Genomic DNA, 18,152 nt, shown 5'->3' on the forward strand with positions numbered 1-18,152 from the left:
GAAGGAAAATGAATCAATTGCAGATTTTAGTTCAAGGACCTCCAATGTGATTAATTAATTGAAATAAAATGGAGAAGACTATCAAGAGTAGAGGATAGTGGAAAAGATATTGAGGAGCTTACCTCATAAATATGACAATTTGGTCATGATCATAGAAGAGGCAAAAGACCTCATTGTTTTGACAATGGATGAGTTGATGGGTACACTTCAAACCCATGAGCATATGATCAATAGATCTACATCTTCTTCTTCCCAAGAGCAGGAATTCAAGGCTCAGTCAAATCCAAGAGGAAGGGGGAGAGGAAGAAATGGCTCAAGAAGGAACTCTAGACGCAGAGGTCGAGGTAATGGAGGACAAAGGAATGCTGCAGCAGAAAGCTCAGGAAGAGCAGATGGAGCAAGTAGCTGACAAAATACTTCAAGAGGAGGTAAGAAAAACTACAACTCAAATAGGAGTAATTTAGAGTGCTACTACTATCATAAATACGGGCATTATGCAAGTGAATTCTGGAAGAAGCAAAATGATCAGTCAGGACATGCAAATGTGGCTGATGTAAACATGGGAAGTGGAAACAATGCCACTGCCTTTATCATGTGTAATGTTGGTGAAGAAGGAAGCCCTGAGGTTTGGTACCTCGATAGTGGATGTAGCAACCACATGAGTGGTAATGAAACCTTGTTTTCATTCATTGACAAGAGTTTCAAATTAGAAATTAAGATGGGTAACAATGGAACCCTACTAGTAGTGGGAAAAGGATCTATTATGGTCCGCACCAAGAAAGGTGAGAAGAAGGAAATACAAAATGTGTATTTCACCCCTGGTATGAAGCACAATTTGATCAGCATTGGTCAGCTCATTCAAAATGGATACAAATTATTGATGGAGAATGACATGTGTGTCATTCATGAAAAGGATGGGAGCAAGAACTTACTTGCAGCAGTTCAAATGACAAAGAACAGAATGTTCCCATGAGGATTGAGACTTATTTTTCATCTCAAGTTGGTACTGCACCTCCCACACAATTAGCTCTAAGGAGTGTGATTGAAGAACCCTCACGACTATGGCACCTCAGGTATGGTCATCTTGGCTATGCTGGTTTAAATTTATTGTCAAATAAAAGAATGGTAGAAGGTTTGCCACGTATAGGAAATTCATGTGACAAGTGTGAGGCTTATATTTTGGGAAAGAAACATAGGCTTCCCTTTAATTTTAGAAATTCTAGGATGGCTAGATATCCATTAGAATTAGTGCATACTGACCTAGTCGGTCCTATGCAAGTTACTTCCATTAGGGGGAGTACTTATTTCATGACATTCATTGATGATTTTAGTCGTAGGACATGGGTATATTTCTTAAAGAATAAATTTGAAGCATTTGAAAAATTTGTAGAATTTAAAGCCCAGGCTGAAAGAGAATGTGGACACTATATCAAGGTCCTAAGATCAGATAGAGGAGGGGAGTATACCTCCAATTCTTTTGTAAATTTTTGTAGGAAACATGGCATAAAGAAAGAGCTCACAACCAGTTATACACCACAACAGAATGGAGTAGTTGAAAGAAAGAATAGGACCATTGTTGAAATGGCAAGGAGCATGATGAAAGAGAAATGTCTCCCAACTAAAATTTGGGGAGAGGCTATGGCAATGATAGTTTACCTAATTAATAGGTGTCCTACAAGGCAGTCCATGATAGAATTCCAATGGAAGCATGGTCAAGAGGAAGATGGATAGTTGAACACCTAAGGGTGTTTGGATGTGTTGCATATGCACATGTGCCTAAAGAGAAAAGGTAGAAATTGAATGAAAAGGTGTGAAATGCATTTTCACAGGGTACAACCTAGAATCAAAGGCATATAGATTGTATGACCCATTGAACAACAAGATGATGCTTTCAAGATATGTGGAATTTCTTGAAAATCAGTCTTGGTATGGACAAATTGATGAGTCACCAAGCACTTCAATTAAAGTGCCATTTATGAATGAAGAGGATGCTGATGAACAACAAGAAGGAGCAGATAAAAGAAAAGACAAGTAGCCTCAGTCATTACTGAGCTCCTCTAGGCATGACTAAGTGTTAGTGCCAAGCAGGAGCAGTGAAGATTTTGATCCCACACTATCCTCCCTATTACCAAGAAAGACCAAAAGTCTTAGGGAGATATACCAAGATGAAAGGTATGAAGATTATGATGAGAGTGTTAATTTTGCATTATTTTCTCATACTGATCCAATTTATTTTGAAGAAGCTATTAAGGAGAAGAAATGGTGTAAGGCCATGTATGAGGAAATATATGCTATAGCAAGAAATGAGACATGGGAGCTAACTGATTTGCCTCCCAAGAAGCAAGTGATTGGAGTGAAATGGGTCTATAAGACCATATGCAATGCTAAAGGAAAGATTGATAGGCATAAGGCAAGGCTTGTAGTCAAGGGCTACAAATAGCAGTATGGTAGAGATTATGATGAGACATATGCCCCGGTTGCAAGAATGGAAACCGTGCATGCTGTCATAGCAATTGTAGCTCAACACAAATGGAAGGTATACCAAATGGATGTGAAGTTCGCCTTCCTAAATTGTGTATTGAAAGAAGAAGTGTATGTGGAGTAGCCACCTGGTTATGAAGTAGCAGGTGAAGAGAATAAAGTATATAGGTTGAAGAGAGCTCTTTATGGGCTCAAGCAAGCTCCATGAGCATGGTATAATAGGATTGACTCATATTTGATGAGCAATGGATTTAGCAAAAGCAATGGTGAGCCTACTCTCTACATCAAGGCATTAGATGGAAATGTGTTGATTGTTGTCTTGTATGTAGATGATTTGATTTTTACTGGTAATGACAAGGCTCTAATTGCTGAATTTAAAGAGGCCATGAAAAATGAGTTTGAAATGATAGACCTAGGTCTCTTGAAATACTTTCTAGGCATATAAGTAAAAGAAATGCATGGTGGCATCTTCATCTCTCAAGAAAAATATGCAAGACAGATCTTGGAGAGATTTAAAATGCAAAATAGTAAGGCAGCCCCCACACCAACAACAATAGGTCTAAAGTTGAGCAAGGAAGACAACAACAAAAGAGTGGATCCAACATTATACAAGAGTATGGTTGGAAGTCTAATGTATTTAATTGCAACTCATCCGGACCTAATGCATGCAGTAAGTCTGATTTCCAAATTTATAGAAACACCAAAGGATTCCCATTGGCAAGCGGGAAAGAGGATCCTAAGGTATGTGAAAGGTACCAAGGGATTTGGAATTTTGTATACTACAACAAATGAATTCAAGTTGGTTGGTTATACTGATAGTGATTGGGCTGGAAGTATAGATGATAGGAAGAGCACTTCTGGATAGATGTTTCATATGGGATCGGGTGCAATTTCATGGGCACCTAAGAAGCAACCTATTGTTGTTCAATCTACAGTAGAGGGTGAATACATAGCAACAAATGTAGTAGCATGTCAAGCTATTTGGTTAAGAAGGATCTTGATACATTTGAATGAAAGGCAAGAGGATGGAACCACAATTCATTGTGACAACATCTCCTCAATTACATTGTCCAAGAATCTAGTCTTCCATGGGAGAAGCAAACATATAGAGATCAAATATCGCTTCATCAGAGAGTTGGTGGAGAATGGGGATATCAAGATGGAATTTTGTAAGTTTGAGCAATAGCTAGCAGACATTTTTATCAAGCCATTAGGCATTGAAAATTTTGTACACCTAAGAGAGTGTCTTGGTGTAGTTGATGTGGATTAGTAGTGATCCTTGTTTGTTTGGCTCGAGATAAAGTGGGAGTGTTGGAATATTAATTGCAGATGGTCATTTCTCCCTAGAGCCAAATGCCCACCTACCATCCCTGGCGACCTGCCAATAGTCATAAACATTTATTTTGGTAGGTGAGATTTTGAAATAAAAAATGAGGGAGAAAATATTTTTCCAAAGACAAAAAGGAATGTTTTGTCATTGATTCGAAGATTCAAAGATCGAAAGAGACATCAGAGTGAAGAGAGAAGAAGTTGCAGAGTAGAGAGAAGTTATAGAGAAGGTGATCAGAAGATCAATTGTTGTAGAGAAAGAAGGAATCATTGTCATGCTTACAATTGCACATGCTTCTTCCTGTCATTTTTTAAGTCTGTAGTTTATTGGTTTGAACCTGTTGAAGCAATGATTGCTCCAAGTGTTATTGTATGCAGCCATTAGAGCTGCAATTTTGAAGTTTTAGTTTAAAGTTTAGGGTTATTTTAGGGTTTTCTTTTTGAAGCTGAATGCTCTAAAATCTTGTATTAGTTTGAATCAAAGCTAAATAGAAAGCAAGTAGGCATACTTGAATCTATTGCTCTTTCCTTGTTCATTGCATTTGATAAGTTTATTGTTGATTATTTCAAGCTTTGGGTCTCTGGTTTTAATTGTGAAAATATTCATGTTATAAGTCTACACTCGGTATTGTCCTTGGTAGAAATCATTCTTTGCTGTGGCTATCGAGTTCACTCGGTGCCTTCTTCTACCGAGTTCCACTCTCTTGTGGCTACCAAGTTGCTCTTCTACTAACCTCACTCGATGTTTTCTTCTACTGAGCTCCACCCTCTTGTGGCTACCGAGTTCACTCGGTAATCACACTATCGAGCTCACTCGGCATCCTTTGGCTACCGAGTTATTTTCTCTTCATTTATCGAGCTCACTTGGTAAACACTCCTGCCACTTGGTTTCTTTGGTTACCAAGCAAAACTGTCACTCGGTAATAGTTGTTGCCGAGCATTTTTTTTTGGGTTGTGCAAGCAACAGTTAGGGTTTTTGGTGATTGAAATTTATTATTATTTCTCAGAGGGTGGAGCTTAGGTTCTTTGTGAGTTAAAATACCTTTTTATGATGTTCCACATCATATTCTTTTGGTCATTCAGATATTGATAGATCCTTGGAAAGTATGTGATCCTTGTCTCGTGGGTCTCCCATCTTGATTTAATTTTGACAATCACCAACGGGAACAAGAGCATGTTATGGTATCCAATCTATGGAAGATGAGCGTGAGATATCTCAATGCTTGACTTGGTATGATCCATATGGGCACCACTACTGAGAATGAGAGTGACTTCTATTGAGCTTATTCTAGATTAAATGCCAGAGCCTCTCTACATATACATATTAGTTCCCTTATCTATTTCTCAATGAGATTATTATGCTTAGATTCAAAACTAAATGGCATAGAATAGGTTGGCTCATCATTCACATCTTGCAAAGTTGCCAGGTATGGATGAGCGAGGGCATCTTCCATTGTAATCCTCTAAGTTGGATCAAATGTCAATATTTTTTTACAAAGGTCAATTGCTGAAAGATGAATATGTGGAAATTTTTTTAGCAAATGACTGCCTTGGATATTAATGCATTTTCTGAATAAATCTCCTAGCATTATTACTCCGAACAAGCCCAAGATCAGCCTCAGTCGGTGTACCAATCAACTCTCATGTTAATCAAACTTGGCTGACGCACATGACCCCTTCTTGGGAATAATGGTGTCTTATATGCATTTATACACTCAGGTCTAGCATCATGGTGGATTAATGTGGTGTTTGGTTACATAGATATTTGCATCTGAATTGATATTCCACAAAATAGTTACTTGGCAACATTATTCACCTCTATGGTTGAGAGTTGATGAAAACCGATTTCTTTGTGTTAACATCCAGAATGCCAATATGAAACTCCAAGCACCAAGTCTTGTTCATCTTTCACCAAATAGGATACATTTGGGATCGAATTGATCTGACTCAAAAATATGAAGACAACATCATCTACATCTTTACTTATGTTAAGCCCACATTTTAATGAAACCATTAGCTTTACTTGAACTTAGATGATCACAAGATGAATCTTGTATAACCTTAAACCCTTTGATTTGGCCAGAGAAAAATGCATATATGAACCTATCAAAATTGGAATGGGTTTACATATATGAACTTATCTGATTCAAATTTAATCCCATCTCAAGAAGCTCAAAACTCTATAAATTGGACTTTGAGTTTGAACACTAAATGTCTGATTTAAGGAACACTGAGGATTCACCATGATGGTATTTTATTCTTTGACTGAGGTACATCTCCAAGCCATGACCTCTAAACTTCTGCACTGAACTTGAGTTATGAATCATTGAGTCTACATTTAAAACCATATCAAACCACTGAACCACTTCAAACTACTTTGAACTGCTTTGAACCTCACTTAGAAGTAGTTCAAGGCCTCACTCTTGAAGTTTTAAAACCTTGTCCATATTGGGTAACAACAACAGTATAAGCTGAGTGATAGTTATGCCTGAGGAAGTTGGAGTATTGACTAAGAATCAGTAACTGCCAAGCAAGATAGAATAGTGTATGTCAAGCTACAAAATGATGACCAAGTAGAAGAGCTTAGTGATTGTTGAGTGACAAAAAAGTTACATTTTGTGAAAGCATCAAGTTTGAGGCCAACACAGTTAAATTTTTGAGATGATCAAAATACATGTATGATAAGGATTGATGTGGTGGCATATTTAATGGTTGATAAGATTTTTTAAACTGATCTATGGAAAGGATTTGATGAGAATTTTTAAGAAGTTTCAAGAAGGGAGAAGAAAAACAAAAAGATGGAATGATTCGATGAATTTGAGGTAACCCTAAGATCCATAGTGATGTTTAAGTGGAAAAAGATCATAATAACCTATTTAAGGAGGCATAAGAGAGCTTTTCTAAGGTTGGTTCATTATTGATTGGCGATCTCAAGGAGAACCTATGAAGAATAGAGTAGTAGAGGAGAAGTGAAGATATTAGTGAAGTGTGATTTCTTGAAGGGACGATAAGTAAATCATTAATGAAGACGATAATGAAGGCCAATCAATGAACCAACAAATGAGAAAATGGAGATTTGAATATTCAAAGTGAGTTGTTTTTTAAAGATCAAACCTTTTGTTACTTTCTAACTATTGTGACACTCAAAATCCTTTGATCAAGGTTGATATAATAGTCATTTAAAAAACCCTTTAATCAAGGTTACATTCTAATGGAATGATCCAAAGTCCTCTAACAAGGCCACTTAATAGGGTGATCAAATTGTTTAACAAGGTCACACCAAACAATGTGTTTTGTAACATTTAACAAGGTTTTCTCTTAACTGAGCCTACTTAAAAAGAGTGAAAATATGGTAGCATGTTACTTGGTGGTTTTTCCCAAATTGGGTTTCCACATTAAATCTTGGTGTCATTTACTTGTGTGAATGTTATGTTATGCATGCTATTTTTACAATTATTTGTTTTACTATTAGTTGACACATATATACAGAATATAGAGTTAAAGAATGTTAAGTTGTTGATGATATGCTATATGGACCAAGTTGTTTAATGAGATTGTTTAAAATTTTTAAAAGTTGAATTGGTACATCTAGACCCGAGGATAAATTCACCCCCCCTCTAAATTATTCTAATCATTCTAACAAGATATTGTATATCCTAAAAAATTCCTCCTATATTTTAAAGATAATCTATTAATCTTTATGAAATGGGAAGAAAGCTTTAGCAAAATACTATCCACCCAATTTGGACCAACTAAAACAACTATACCCCCTTTTCCTTTATCATTGCTAGAGAAAAAGCACTTAGCATTACTCCAAATGAATTTCAGGGTATTAAAGGAGTGATATCCAACCACCTTAATTTTTTGGAGAAAAGAAATTATTTTTTTGAATCTTATTATGCTATTTGCTAAAAATATATATTTAATCAGGAATTTCATGCTCTATGACATTCCATCTATGTAAATTCATCATCATCATTAATGTTAAGAGGGGTTTTAATTCTTATATAATAAATGAAAATACTCAGACATATATGACTACCTGGGTTTCTCAACTTTCTTAGAAATTCTTGGGATATTTTGTCTTACAAACATTTTTTTTTCACAACATATTTTCTTAGAACTTTTATAAAACCCTCATTGTCAACATACATGAAATCCACCAAAATCTTTTGCGGGGTCATTTCTCTAACCATAATGGATTCAACTATAGATTTCACACTATCACATGACAAGATAATATATTCTAAAGGTGCATGATTAATTTTTGTAAAGTGTTCTACGCTTTCATTAATAATTTCTAATGAAAATTCAGGACACTTTTCTTAATGGGGACATTACTGTCATTTAACAACATGACTACTTGGACAAACTAGTTGACAATTACTATGGAAACAATATTTTTTCTATTATTAGAAGAAACAACCTCATAACATTCCTCAAATAGAGGACTATCCAAAGTTACAAACTTGCCTCCTATCTTGTTATAATCTACATTATTGGAGGGGGTAGATACATAATTCAAAAATTTGGCCTTTTCACTGTAGTTGAAATTAGTAGCGAAGTTTAGGGCCTTCATATTATTTGATTTAGAACTCATAGAAGGAATGTTGGAGCTATTTTTATGCACCACCATATGAGGGTAAAAATATGATCCCTTTGAACTTTTTAGAGTTGAATAATCTCTACAAGTATACTCATTAATCTTACAATCAAAATAATCTCCTGGGTTACCAAGCAAATTATACTCCCAACAATATTCATTTCCTTCAATGTTCAGAGTAATAACCTCCAAAGTATCAATATATGGTTCAAGGGAAATCAAAAACTTGTTATTTAAGTAAGGTAAAGTAACCCTTAACTCTTCTACTTACATTAAAAAGCCTAAAATTTGCGGATATGCGGAATGGATAACCAAAATCTTGGTTGCACTTGTGTTATTTGACCTATTTGGGTGAAAAATGAGTGACAACATGGTCCACATTGCCATTTGGGGACCATGGAAAGACTCTAAATAAAGGTTTTCTAGCATTCTTGAAGTTTTTTTTCAAAACCCTATCTTACATATTATAATTTCTAACAAAAAAATAATCTTTGAATCATTGTACTAAAATTCACAATGATTCACAATTTCTTGACCCAAACATTGTTAAACCAATCATCGAAAAATTTTATTGCATGAAGAAATTTAACATCCATACATAAAAAAAAGGATAGAAACACTCTTAATTTTGGTTTTGTTATATTTTATAGATCCCACCATATCTTATTTAGGAGAAAGATAAAGGGTTTTTTGATTAGTATAGGGAATCCTACCCTCTCCTCCTCCTCTAGGGTATGTAGTTTTGAAGATGCCTATGCTTCCCACTTGACATCTATAACATTTGCATACAGTAGATCTTCTTGGTCCCACATTTTCTCTTATGTAAAACTTTCCATTGAAATCTATAGTGGGAAGACATTCAACAATAGATTTTTCCTCTACCATTGCTTTGTAAAATGACTTTCTATTCTATTGATTTTTTCCCATAAACTCTTCCACAACAACACCAAACCTCATTTTCAAATTATTAATATTCTCACCAAAAATTTCATCCTATCCTCCATTATTCTCTTCCATCTAGGGATCATACACAAGGACCACAATGGAAACCCTTAATGGTATAATGTTTTTTAATGACATGCCATACGTATGATACCCAAACACAAACTAAAGCAAGGAAAATAAAATTAGACAAAGAACACATAAATAAAATAAAATCACATGAAGAAAAAATACGCAAAAAAATACAATAAAGAAAGAAATCTACATCACCCTACAAGGACAAATATATTCCCTAAGGCAACCCACTCATCTCTTGAAACAAGTTCTCAACTTGTAGAACATTATTGGAATCTATATTTTCCACCATTGTAAAAATATTTAAAGAGTAAGATGTCAAATAATATGTGAAAAGCGATAAGAAAAAGGAGAAAGAGAAACACATAATATTATAACTAAAATAAATAATATATAATTAACTTTTAAAAAAGTAGCATTAATAGTAATTAAAAAATTAATTAGGTTGTTATAGTGGTAAAGTTTTCATACCTATGTCCCTTTCCACATAATTTTGTGTTCATTTTAGGGAGTGTGCATAGACACATTTATGTATTAATAAATACCATAATTTTGTATACAATTAGGCTCATTCATTTATGTTAATTTCTCATTCATTGTGTAATATCCTACACAATTACTCCTTGTGAATTCATATATTCTCCCTATTAGTATATTTAGTTACATTCGTAAAAGTTTTGACTGAGCTAGTTTTATTTCCATGCAATATTAACCTTACAAACACTTGACTTTCCTTGGAGAACAAAGTTTTTTCACTTAGATGACTACTAAATTATTTATCTATACAAATAATTCTATCTATAACAATACTCAAATTTTATGAAACACGTTGCAATTAAAACAAAACTTACTTTGGTGAACATAGAACTTATTTATTGATCCTACAATTAAGTCTTTGATTAGTTGCCACAATTTCCAATATATAGTAGGAGAATATCCCATAAAACCAATAAATTTGATGTAGAATTTTCAAAAATTTCTCACAATAGTTCACAAGAACATACAACCACCTTGGAACCTTTAGTTCCATATGGAATAATTCATATTAAAAAATAGATATTACAACATTCATGCTAAATGGGTAGATTGAAACCTTTCATATATAATGTCCCATAAAAGAACTTGTTCAAATCATGAGAATCTTGTTTAATGCTCTTACACAACACAAGAACACCCAACTTGATGACATAATAAGGTGCCTTTCTTTATTTAGTCTTGATAATTCCACTTGCAATATTTGGCTCATCCAAGTTTCTATAGAATATTTAGAGACAATTGCTGAATATACAAATCCAAAAATCATCTTCAACAAATTTCCGTTAAGATAGATCTAGATATTTATTGTTTTCCTAAATCATTGTATGGATAAAAAATTGATCCAAAAGTTAATAATAAACCTTTTTTTTAATTCTTTAGTGTAAATCAGGTCCAAAATATCAAAATTTATCTTATTTTGCTGTCCCAAGAAGAAAAACCAAGCCTTCTCACATGTATAGTAAAGTATCCACATGACACAAGTGTAATTGTATTTTGTAAATACTTAGATTATATTAGATTTTAAGGGAAAACATAAAAATCTACTTGATGGTTTATTCATGCACTTCAAAACTTGAGGTCATCAAATTTAGAATCTAAAACCCTTTGTATCCTCCTCACTTAAATTACTTTTTCCCCTTAGTATAGATGGACTATCCAAGTATTTCATATCAATATTTGATCTTAAATAATTTTATTTGAAGGCATTGGTGTAATGCCCCAGCAAGGGATCCAAAGAATTTTACTAAGTTTGCCAATTTTTTTTTTTTTTAAAACATGAAAGATAAAACCATTCATAACATTTGCGGAAGCAATAACAACAATTCAAATGAAAATAAACATAACATATATACGTAACAGGCTACATTCTTTAAAGATCCCTTAACGTTGTATCACATCTAAATTAACTATTCATCTAACATCGCATCCTTATGAAATAACAATGATACATCCAATGTACTTAAACAATATACAAGTGTCCTTTTGTAATTATATTTTAGTTTAGCTCAATCATCCACTGTACATATCACAGGGTATGAAAAGCTTAAAAGAATAAACATCCAAGTAAATAAAGTACATCATCATCATCTAATATTAATCCATGATGCAATAACATAAATGAAACCACATATCATACATGATACATCATCAAAAAAGATATAAACATCCATCATAAAAGATAACCATATATCACAAACATAAATAACTAAGTGCACGGTTCCTCCCAACCGTAAATAGCATCATTAGACCATCGTGGATCCTAGCCATCCCTCCGTGCGTAACATTCCAAAGCACCGAAGAGATTATCGGTATTAACATGGTAGGAATGTCACTCCTAAAACATCCTACTAACATGCAAGTAAAGCATAATAGATCATCAACTAACATATGCAAAGTAAAGCAAATCATCAATATAAGAAACATACTAGTAAATACATCCATCATAAGGTATATTATCTATCATAATGCTCCAAGAAAATAATGAAGAATAAATACCAACCAAGGATACTCCAACCACGGTGTCTCGGACGGATCTCAAATGATAAGAGTGAAAATACACTACCACCCGACCGCGTGGAACCTAAGTGGTCCACTCCCACCGTGCTGAGGAGATAATTTCAAGTCCCAAATAGGATATCAATTCACGAAGCACAAATCTCTATAAGTCCAAGAATCCTAAAAGTATACTAACTCAAAGGTTCCATCATACAAAACCAACATCTAATTCCCAGAGGCACACAAAGACATGTAGGAAACCTACTCTGCAAGCGGGAAAGTGTCATCGCAATTATCACGTACAAGTTACCTTGGCAGTTAGCTAAACTCCACGGGTCCATACTGAGCTCATTTGGCCACTAGTATCCTCTCATACTGACAAGGCATACTACGGAATGCACGGTCGCAACCATGCATTCTCACTACTCCCATCCTAGCCTGTACAAGCACTCAAGGCATGGGCAAGAACATAAAAACAATTATCTTTTTAGGTTCATTTAATCCCCATTTAGTGTGTAAATGTTATCACTTATTAACCAAACTTACAATGAGTTACCTTGGCAACCACTTAGGGCCCTGGCCCCCATTGCAAGCCACTTCCCGACACTACAAGTAGATTACCTACCCTAAGCTCATGGAATCATAAATCTCAAAATCATAAAAGATAATCCATAATAAAATCATCAAATATGCATAAAAGCATCAAATATCCATAATAAGAATCATCAAATCTTCAAGATAAGAATCATCAAATCTTCATGAGCATCTGAAAAAGAATCCATAGAAAATCATGACCACAAAAGTTCTCTATTGGCAACTGAAGGCATCATTGATAATCATAATAATCATTGGTTCTCAATAACCACAATATATCTCAAGATAAATCACAATATCCATTGGTTCTCAACAAGCAACCAAGAATATCTCAAAATCATACTGATCGAAGACTCCAAAATGGTTGAGTCAAACATGTCACAACATGACATCATCAAGAAATAAATCCACATTTCAGTCCCATCATGGCAACTAGAAAGTAATCCAAGGATAACTGATCGATGACTCAAAAATGATTAGCTCAAGCATCTCAAATATATATACATCTCAGCTTCACACATGAAGGATGAAGAACAAATACAAACATTTCACAGAGCATATGATCACATAACCATGGTTGGGCTTCTAAAGATCAAGACCAAATAAGATCAACATGCCATCACATCTCATAACCCCCGAGCCTCTGGTAACAACCTAGGACTGGTCAACACTAGTCAACCCAAACCCAAAACAAGAAGCATATAGAATACACGATGCAAACACATGTTTTGGTTTTGCTATAATCTCATAGTTGAATAATGTGTGGAGTTTCATTTTTCATTTTCAAGTATACTCAAGTGTTTTAAGTTTCATCATTTGACCTACAAGTCAACCCAATTGTTCCCCGCTAGTATTATCCTTCCATTATTAAAAATTACATTCTAAGAATAACTTAAGGATAAATATTTACTCATTAAATCATTTGCTTTACTTGCTAAGATCCATAGCACTAATTGGATAACTCTTCCTTAATGTTACTTCTACATTTCAACATAATCAAAGGATCATTATTCATTCATAAAAGAACCAATTATCAATCTTCGAATAAGAAGATTATAACTTAATTAAAATGATCAATTTAATCCACGAATTAACTTAGGTGCACAATTCCATGATCCATTAACATTTTAATGGTTAAAACTCAATTAAGTATCTCTAACACTTAAGCCTCTTAATTATAATCATTATTAAATTGTCACTAATAACCGTTAAAATATCTAAGTCATTATTCAAGTCATTAAAATAAGACTCATCAACTTCAATGTAGATACTACACAACTTTACTAAAAGATTAAAAAATTTGTTACATAACTTAATTATTAATTAAATCTAATTAACTCTAATTAATTCAATTAATAATTACAAATCTAGTTGACTAATAACTAACAATAGTTTGTACGTAAAAAGTCATCTACAATCCAAATATTCATATTAATAGTTCAATAACTTGTTAATAACAAGCTATGTTGGAAATCTTATTAATAAATCTATAATGACCACCTTCGCCATTCTATCAATAAAAACTAACTTTTCTTTGACAAACCTGTATTATTGATAATCATTTAGTTAAACCTCATTTGATTCAACTAATTATCAATCAACTATATTCTATTTCATTAACATTAGGATTAGTAATAGTTTAATAACTAATAACAAGTTAAAATAAATCTACGATAACAGATTCTTTATTATTTTTGCTAACAATGATGTCACTAGTAAATTAAATATAACTTCCTTAAGAATCGTTCCCTGGATAAGATTTACCAATAATCAATAGGTAATCATTTGTCCAAAATAATCTTTGATGATTCTAAGTATAATGATCACCAACTTCATTAATCACAATTTCATTCATGAAAACATGAATTCATTTCCACTGTATTTTTCCCCCCTTAATTTGATCTCAACTAAATTCTTAATACTATACTTCAATTATTAACTAATCTCAATTAGATTGAACTTAATTGAATCAATTAATAATTATATAAACTTATATATACTATCTTTCATTAATAATTTGTTAAACTTAATAATTATTAATAAATAATAACTCACTAATAATTTCAATATTCAATTATAATGATTGATATTCGAACAAATCAATGAATAACAACTAAATCATTAGTATCTCTTTTCTTTTAATTTTCTCTCATCCATTTACTTAGATTGAATAGTAATTAATTACACTTCTTCTACTATTAATTAATCTTAATTAAATTTGATTTAATTAGATTAGATAATAAACCATATAAAACTAATGCATATTAATAAGATTCTAATAAAGGAAGATTTCAATAATATCTTTAATTCATTTCATGCTTTGATATATTATTTTTGTGAAGTTTAAGGATAAAGAACTCTTGGTTATGGAAAATGGAGAAATATCTGTCCTTGAATAAAATAGTCCCAGTACGACGGCCATATCTGCCTAATGAACCGTTGGATAGGGCTGAAATTGAAATATGTTGGAGAGGTCCAAGTTGCACTACTTCTGATTAGAGCAATCGAATAAATTTGATCCCAATAAAAAGTTATGAATGACTGAGTTCAGGTCTATCCAATGGGCAGCGACAGGACAATCTGTGATGAATTAAGAATTTTCTCTTAAAATGTAATTGTTCTCTAAATTTACCATTCATCCATCTAATAGGTTTGTCCATACACATCTGAAAATATAATTTGATAGAAAGATACATCTAATCATACAAATTTTCAACTTAGAATTTCTATTTTAATTTCAAATCTTGTCTATCTAATTTCACAATATAAATTCGAACCCAAACCCGATTAAGATCTAATTATTTCTCCTTAATTGGATCTAGGATTTTTTCTATTGTTTTCTTCTCATCCAAATAAAATATCTAGATTCCAATTTCAAATACAGAGAGTATTCAGACACATAAAATAGATATGATGAAGACAGGAAGAGAAAGAGTGCAAAGGGAATATGAGAATATCACGAGTGCACCTGGACACTGATGCTAATTTTCCATGCCTCAGAAGTCCATAAAAAATCCCTTCCTTCTCCATCATTCACAATTCTTCCAAGAATCCAAACCGATCGAATCCTCCAAGTGATTAGAAGTGCTAGAAGGAGCATAGAAGCAAGTAGAAAATATATGAGCATATGAATCTTCTCCCATGCATGTAAGCTTTGAAGCTTCTATTTTTTTTTTTTAGCTTGTAGCTCGAGGTTTCCATTAAGCTTTTCATTTAAGCTTCTATGAATGCCTGAATATCAAGAGCTCTCAAGAAACCTTTGGAATGCTTCTTGAAACCGCTGAAAGGTGTCACCAACTAAGCATGGGTCTTTTCCAATTCTTTTTGATGAGTCATAGAATTGTAGACACCTTGTGCTTAATTGATGCATTAACCCCCATGTTGTTGACACATGTTAACTCCCATGCAAGCTTATAACTCCAATTTACTTTTTAAATAATCTCTATTTAAATTTTATAACTTTCATTTTAATTTTTATAACTTTTATTATTATCATTTTATAATTATTATTAATTTTAATTTCTAGTTTTCTTTTCTTTAATTCCTTTTCCCCAATAATTCACATTTAATTAATTACAATCAAAATATCAAAGATCATGATATTTTATTAATTTTTTCAAATAAATAATTTATTAATTAAATCTATTTATTAAGACTTGATTAATGAAAAATTCAGCATAGACCTCCAAGATAAAATATGAAAACCCATCATAGAACAAATCATACAAAATAAATCTAAAGGGTTAAAAATCACGAAATATGTCATCCGACACATTCGGTGGTTATTCAACTCAGATACTTGTCCTAATTTTCCAATTAGGACAAATGGCTCAAAGGGTTGGGATTTGGACTTGAGAATTTATCTCCCCTCTCTTATCATTGAGATAATGTGATAGGGTACGCTCATCCTGGCAATTCAGGAAAGTCGATACTCGATACCTACAACCTACATAAAAACTATACATGTACAAACACAATATATACTAAACTAAACAGACAATGGTAGGAAGTGGTGCATCATGTAGATCTCGACTAGCAAGTGACTACGACTCCCTTCCTTAACCACATCAGACACACCATACAAAAGCAAACATGCAAGACAAACATGCACACCGTACACATGCAAGTATGGGGTAAGTATCCATAAGAAAGCACATATGATAATAAATCATCTTACTAATCATCATTAATAATTGAAAGCAATGTAATAATCATCATCAATAATTGTGAACACTAAAAATAATCATCATACATACATGAAATGTAGAGTCTAAGTAATCTCATCACATAATAAACTGAATCCATAGCACAATATCTGATAATCTCAAAAGAATGCTGCTAACCAACAACATAAAACTAGTTCTAAAAGAGTTCAACAACAATAACAAAATGTGAACCAGGGGCAGGCACTGCAATTGGAATACTTTTGGGAAGAATTGAAATATCTTGTCTTTAAACTTTCAAAGAGCTCTAGCCTATTCTCAAGTTGCTTTAGGGAAAGGTTGTACTTATTGAGTCACTAGAAACTCTTTGGATTTTATACTCCAAATTTAGGTTCCCTCATCTACAAAACCTATTTTATTTTGGTAATTAGAATTATCTGAAACATTAGTTACCCCATGAGCCATCAAGTTCTTATCTAAGTTTTTCTTGTCTCCATGAAGAGGGTGAAGTTGAATCATGTCAAAAAAATTAGATGAACCTTAAAATGTGTTGGTAGATTCACTGTTGGAAGTGATGTTATTTCAAATATTCTATGAAATCTCCTAAATAGTTGCCAAATTACTCCTCTAGTGGCCTAAAGCAAACTATTTGTCCATATTTAAAAGTACTCTTCCACCCACTTAGAATTCCATTAACTTCCTATGCATGTTTACATATGTTTAAAAATATGTTTTTGAAGATAATAATCATATAAAACTCATTGGAATAGGAAGAGATTGTAGAAGTCTACTTGGTATTCATATTATTATCTTATGTTACGAGAAGAATAAACAACTATTTATATCCTTCTACACCACCCCTCATACCTGGCTAGTAAAACCACATCCTAATAAATCTTAAGGTTTCTTTCTATCATTTATGTTCAAACTACAATGAGTCATCACAATCTTGCAAAATATCCCTGTTCAAATTCTTCCATTTGGGGATGTACCCTCAATTAAATGTAGACACCAAGTGTCCATTATTGATGTTAAAAAATCAATTTATTCCAACTCCTACTTGTTTAACTAAATAAATGTTTTGATAGTTTGTAATCAACCCTTCTAAAATCAATTCCTGTTATATCCTCTAGGAATACCACTTTGATGTATCCTATTTTTTCTATGTAAATATCCTCAATAATTTCAAGTTGAGATTTAATGTTCAATTCATTGAAAATAATAACAATCTTTCTAAAATCATATATGATATTCTTTTCAAACTAGAATAATAATCCCTTGTATCTTCCTTTCTTTTATAGCATCATAAATTGTAGCCCTATACATTTTATTTCTTACCTAGGCCCTATTTTACATGTATTTCCTGTTAGAATATTTAGAATAATTGATTTGGGGGGGGGGGGGGGGGGGTGTGAATTAGTTATCCAATGTCT

This window comes from Cupressus sempervirens, chromosome 10 (genome assembly GCF_028749045.1).
Source record: "Cupressus sempervirens isolate cs-2001-9-10 chromosome 10, ASM2874904v1, whole genome shotgun sequence".
Taxonomy (NCBI): Eukaryota; Viridiplantae; Streptophyta; class Pinopsida; order Cupressales; family Cupressaceae; genus Cupressus; species Cupressus sempervirens.